The following is a 6,521-nucleotide window of genomic DNA, read 5'->3' on the forward strand; positions in this document are numbered from 1 at the left end:
TCATTGGTTGTAATGGGGCTAGGGTCAAGGTAGGATGCATATATGGTTAAGTGAGCTTGAAATTTGAATCTTTGATAAGCTTAGACTTCCCACCTAGCCTATGACATCCTATACAATTCAAAAGCTAACCTAACTACCCATTCTTCACTTTTTAACATACTCGTACATTTTCTTTTCATTTCACAACACTTATACATTAATCCTTATTGAGCTTTGCTTTGGGGAATTTTATCCCCTTTTTATTTCTTTCTTTTTCTTTATTTCTTTCTTTTTCTATTTTTTTCTTTTCTTTTCCATATTAATTTTTTTCTTTTTTTCTTTTGTTGTTCTCATTTTTCTTTCTATATACAAGAACATCAATGCATAAGGTCTAACATTTGATTACTATATGAGCATGCACCTAATTCCCAATATTTACAATAAAAATACAAAACTACCCTTTTATTCACCCAATGTCCCAAATCTTCCACACTTGAATGATACTCACACTCACTACTAGCCTAAGCTAATCAAAGATCCAAATAAAGGACATTTATTATTTTTTCACTTAAAGGCTTGTAATGTGCTAAAATTAAGAACAAAGTGGGTTAATCGTAGGCTCAAAGTGGCTAACAATGGAAGATAAAAGGTAGGCTATTTGGGTAAGTGAGCTAAATGAAATGATAGCCTCAATCATATAAGTGCATGAATACACAAAATAATGGACATAGAGAATCAAACAAATCAAAGATTACAATCATAGAAAGAGAATAATGCACACAAGAAGGAAAAATAAGTGGATATATAATGTAACCACACAATTAGGCTCAAATCTCACTTGCTTGTGTTCGTAGCTCAAAAACATGATCACAATATATATAATTCATGCAAGTTTAATGAAAAGTTTTTACTCAAATCAATTGGTGCCTTATAGATAGAATTCTTGAAAAATTAATCTCATTATTTTGACTAAGCATATTGTGTATATGTATATATATGCAAAAATAAGAAAATTAAAAAAAAATCCTAAAAGACCTAAAAAAAATGAAATGCAAAAGTGTTGAGATTAGAAACTTGTCACCTAAAATCGTCGACCGGTCGGACGACCTCCCCACACTTAAAAATTTGCACCGTCGTTGGTGCACTCAAAGATGAGCAAAGGGGGTACGGCGACTCTCCGGATTGCCACCTTCAGCTGGTAGGTCAACCAGTTACTGCGTGTTCTTTCTTCCGCTTTCATTTTTGCTTGCGGTGCATCATTCACGAAAAACAAAAATATAACACCATAAGATGAGAAAACAAAAGCAAGGAAGCATACATTGTTGGAATGAGGGACTAATCACTAGAATTGAGTGAGTGAATTAGTGTGACATTAATGACAAATAAGTGTGTAAATTCTAAATTACGCACGGTTTAGAACACACATTAGCATAAAAGCTATGTCACTAAAGAAGCATGCACTTTACTCATTCTGATATGCTTGAGATGCTTTAAGTAAGCTTGTAAGGTAAAACAAGCATTAAAGAAGCATAAGAGCATTCAAGCTAAAAGCGTATGGATGCATATGATCATGGAAAAGAAGCATGCACTTTACTCATTCTGATATGCTTGAGATGCTTTAAGTAAGCTTGTAAGGTAAAACAAGCATTAAAGAAGCATAAGAGCATTCAATCTAAAAGCGTATGGATGCATATGATCATGGAATACAATACATTGAAGTAAATACACAACCTCCATCAAGAGATTGCCTAATCGAGGAAAAGGATTGAAATTACATGTTGGCCAAATCATGCAATTCAAGAAGAGTTACAAGCTCAAAGGCGATTCTCCTCACTTGGTATTTTCAAAAGGTAAGCATGTAGTACTTAAAACCAAGTAGCACCATATAACCTCAATCAAGGAATCCAACAATGATTATAAACACAATGATGTTGAGATAACATCCCGTTTAGTACTCAGCAACAATTAATGGTAAACAAAATTAACAATCCAACACTTATAATGAAAAAAAGAAAAATGAAAAATGAGAGCTAAACTAAAGCTAACTACAACTAACTAACTAACTAATTAACTAACTAAAATAAATGGTTATCAATGGTGTTTGGAAGTAATGGATGAAGGGTAGAAGAAGTGAAGAAGAAAGGAGAAGGAAAGAAATGGAAAGAGGAGAAGAAAAGAAATGTGCTGAAAGAAAGGCACCCACGCGTACGTGCGCATGACGCGCGCGCGGATAGTGGTGCAATGGACGTGATGCGTACGCGTACATGGCGCGTCCGCGTCGATGGCTTATTTCGAGAGTGGCGCGTACGCGTCATGTGCGCGTACGCGCGAGTTGGTTTGTGTGAAAGGCACAATGCTACGCAGCGTTCGCACAACTCTCGGGTTTTTAGCTTGGGGATGGAATTTCTCAATCCACGCGTACGCGTACATGGCGCGTCCACGTGGGCAGGCAAAAATGCTTGATGCACGCGTACGCGCTGATGAGCGGATAATTTATATGCTTTTTGGCATTGTTTTTACATAGTTTTTAATATGATTTAGTCTGTTTTTAGTATATTTTACTTTTTAAATAAAATTCACATTTCTGGACTTTATTATGAGTTTGTGTGTTTTTCTATGATTTCAGGTATTTTCTGGCTGAAATTGAGGAAATTGAGCAAAAATCAGATTCAGAGGTTGAAGAAGGACTGCAGATGCTGTTGGATTCTGACCTCCCTGCACTCAAAGTGGATTTTCTGGAGCTACAGAACTCCAAATGGCGCGCTCTCAATTGCGTTGGAAAGTAGACATCTAGTAGAAATATATAATAGTTCATACTTTGTCCGAGTTTACATGACACAAACTGGTGTTCAACGCCGGTTCCATGTTGCATTCTGGAGTTAAACGCCAGAAACAGGTTGCAATGTGGAGTTATACGCCAGAAACAGGTTATAAACTGGCGTTCAACTCCAAGAAAGACCTCTCCATGTGAAAGCTTTAATACTCAGCCCAAGCACACACCAAGTGGGCCCCAGAAGTGGATTTCTGCATCTTTTACTTCTCTCTGTAAACCTTAGTAACTAGTTTAGCATAAATAAGAATTTTTACTATTATATTAGACATCTTGGGACGTTTAGTTCTTAGATCATGGGGGCTGGCCTCTCGGCCATGCCTGGACCTTGCTCTTATGTATTTTCAACGGTAGAGTTTCTACACACCATAGATTAAGGTGTGGAGCTCTGCTGTTCCTCATGAATTAATGTAAAGTACTATTGTTTATCTATTCAATTCAAGCTTATTCCTATTCTAAGATATTCATTCGCACCCAAGAACATGATGGATGTGATGATTATGTGACGCTCATCACCATTCTCACCTATGAACGCGTGCCTGACAACCACTTCCGTTCTACATGAAGATGAGATAGAATGAGTATCTCTTAGATATCTAATACAGGGGACCGAGTCCAAGATATTAGAGTCTTCGTGGTATAAGTTAGAACCCATGGATGGCCATTCCCGAGATCCGAAAAGTCTAAACCTTGTCTGTGGTATTCCGAGTAGGATCTGGGAAGGGATGGCTGTGACGAGCTTCAAACTCACGAGTGCTGGGCGTAGTGACAGACACAAAAGGATAGTAAATCCTATTCCAGTATGATCGAGAACCGACAGATGATTAGCCATGCAGTGACAGCGCATTGGACCATTTTCACAGAGAGGATGGGATGTAGCCATTGACAATGGTGATGCCCTACATACAGCTTGCCATGGAAGGGAGTAGGAATGATTGGATGAAGACAGCAGGAAAGCAGAGGTTCAGGAGGAACAAAAGCATCTCTATACGCTTATCTGAAATTTTCACCAATGAATTACATAAGTATCTCTATCTAGTTTATATTTTATTTATCTTTTTATTATCAATTCACCACAACCATTTCAATCCGCCTGACTGAGATTTGCAAGGTGACCATAGCTTGCTTCAAGCCGACAATCTCCATGGGATCGACCCTTACTCACGTAAGGTTTATTACTTGGACGACCCAGTGCACTTGCTGGTTAGTTGTGCGAAGTTGTGACAAAGTGTGATTCACGTTTGAGAGCACCAAGTCTTTGGCGCCATTGTTGATGATCGCAATTTCGTGCACCAAGTTTTTGGCGCCATTGCCGGGGATTGTTCGAGTTTGGACAATTGACGGTTCATCTTGTTACTCAGATTAGGTAATTTTATTTTAATTTTAAGTTTTTGTTTTTATTCTTTTTATTTTATTTTCAAAAATAATACAAAAAAAATTTCTTTTTCGTTTTTCCCAAAATAATTTTCGAAAATCCAAAAAAATTATAAAATTATAAAACCAAAAATAATTTTTGTGTTTCTTGTTTGAGTCTTGAGTCAAATTTTAAGTTTGGGGTCAATTGCATGTTTTTAAAATTTGTGCATTTTTCGAAAACTCATGCATGTGTTCTTCATGATCTTCAAGTTGTTCTTGACAAGTCTTCTTGTTTGATCTCCATATTTTCTTGTTTTGTGTCTTTTGTTATTTTTCATATGCATTTTTGTATTCATAGTGTCTAAACATGAAAAATCTTTAAGTTTGGTGTCTTGCATGTTTTTCTTTTCTTAAAAATTTTCAAAAATAAGTCTTGATGTTCATCTTGATCTTCAAAGTGTTCTTGGTGTTCATCTTGACATTCAAAGTGTTCTTGCATGCATTAGTTGTTTTGATTCATAATTCTTATGTTTTATTTCAATCTAGTATTTTTCTCTCTCATCATTAAAAATTCAAAAATAAAAAATATATCTTTCCTTGTTTTACTCATAAATTTCAATTTCAAAATTCTATCTTTTCAAATATTTTTCAAAAATCAAATCTTTTTCATTTACTTTTATATATTTTTTCGAAATTTTTTTTAAAAATTGATTTTCAAAATCTTTTTCCTATTCTTACTTCATATTTTCGAAAATCTCACTAACATTTATTTTTTAGATTCAAAAATTTCAAGTTGTTACTTGCCTATTAAGAAAGGTTCAATCTTTAAATTTTAAAATCATATCTTTTTGTTTCTTGTTAGTCAAGTAATCAACTTTAATTTTCAAAATCATATCTTTTTGATTGCTAATTTCAAAATCTTTTTCAAAATCAAATCTTTTTAATTTCTTCTTCAATCATATCTTTTCAATCATATTTTTTTTAATAAATTGCAATCATATCTTCTAAATCAAATCTTTTTCAATTAACTACTTGACTTTTTGTTTGATTTTAAAAGTTTTCTATTTCAATCATATCTTTTTCAAAACTCCTAACTACTTTTCTCTCTCCAATTTTCAAAAATCACTAACTTTTTTTCAAAATTCTTTTTAATTAACTAATTATTTTAAATTTCAATTTTATTTTATTTCTTTTTATATTTTCGAATTCTAATTAATTAACTTAATAAAAACAAAAATATTTTCCTTTTATTTTAATTTGAAATTTGAATTCTTCATCTTCTCTCTTCTCCATTCTACTCTCCTATTCTTCTCTTCTTCTACTCACATAAAGAAATCTCTATACTGTGACATAGAGGATTCCTCTTCTTTTCTGTTCTCTTCTTTTTCGTATGAGCAGAAACAAGGATAAGAACATTCTTGTTGAAGCTGATCCTGAACCTGAAAGGACTCTGAAGAGGAAGCTAAGAGAAGCTAAAACACAACACTCTGAAGAGGACTTTACTGAAATTTTCAAAAAAGAAGTTGAGATGGCCGAAACCAATAACAATGGTGGAGGTGCAAGGAAGATGCTTCGTGACTTTACTGCACCAAATTCTAATTTACATGGAAGAAGCATCTCAATCCCTGCCATTGGAGCAAACAATTTTGAGATGAAACCTCAATTAGTTTCTCTGATGCAACAGAACTGCAAGTTTCATGGACTTCCATCAGAAGATCCTTTTCAGTTCTTAACTGAATTCTTGCAAATCTGTGATACTGTTAAGACCAATGGGGTTGATCCCGAGGTCTACAGGCTTATGCTTTTCCCGTTTGCTGTAAGAGACAGAGCTAGAATATGGTTGGACTCTCAACCTAAAGACAGCCTGAACTCTTGGGATAAGCTGGTCACGACTTTCTTAGCCAAGTTCTTTCCTCCTTAAAAGTTTAGTAAGCTTAGAGTGGATGTTCAAACCTTCAAACAGAAAGAAGGTGAGTCCCTCTATGAAGCTTGGGAGAGATACAAGGAATTGACCAAAAAGTGTCCTTCTGACATGCTTTCAGAATGAACCATCCTGAATATATTCTATGATGGTCTGTCTGAATTATCTAAAATGTCATTGGACCATTCTGCAGGTGGATCCATTCACCTAAAGAAAACGCCTGCAGAAGCTCAAGAACTCATTGACATGGTTGCAAATAACCAGTTCATGTACACTTCTGAAAGGAATCCTGTGAGTAATGGGATGCCTATGAGGAAGGGAGTTCTTGAAATTGATACTCTGAATGCCATATTGGCTCAAAATAAAATATTGACTCAGCAAGTCAATATGATCTCTCAGAGTCTGAATGGATTGAAAGAATCATCCAATAGTACT

The 6,521-nt window shown here is 34.9% G+C and overlaps 1 non-coding gene across 1 annotated transcript; it reads right to left on the reverse strand.

Moving 5' to 3' along the window:
* Positions 1 to 6,095: 6,095 nt before the first annotated feature.
* Positions 6,096 to 6,203, reverse strand: LOC148577390 (small nucleolar RNA R71). The gene has a single exon (XR_015902921.1). It is a non-coding gene; the product is annotated as a small nucleolar RNA R71 (small nucleolar RNA).
* Between the last annotated feature and the right edge of the window lie 318 nt (positions 6,204 to 6,521).

This window comes from Arachis ipaensis, chromosome B1 (assembly GCF_059453495.1).
Source record: "Arachis ipaensis isolate K30076 ecotype BB chromosome B1, ASM5945349v1, whole genome shotgun sequence".
Lineage (NCBI taxonomy): Eukaryota > Viridiplantae > Streptophyta > Magnoliopsida > Fabales > Fabaceae > Arachis > Arachis ipaensis.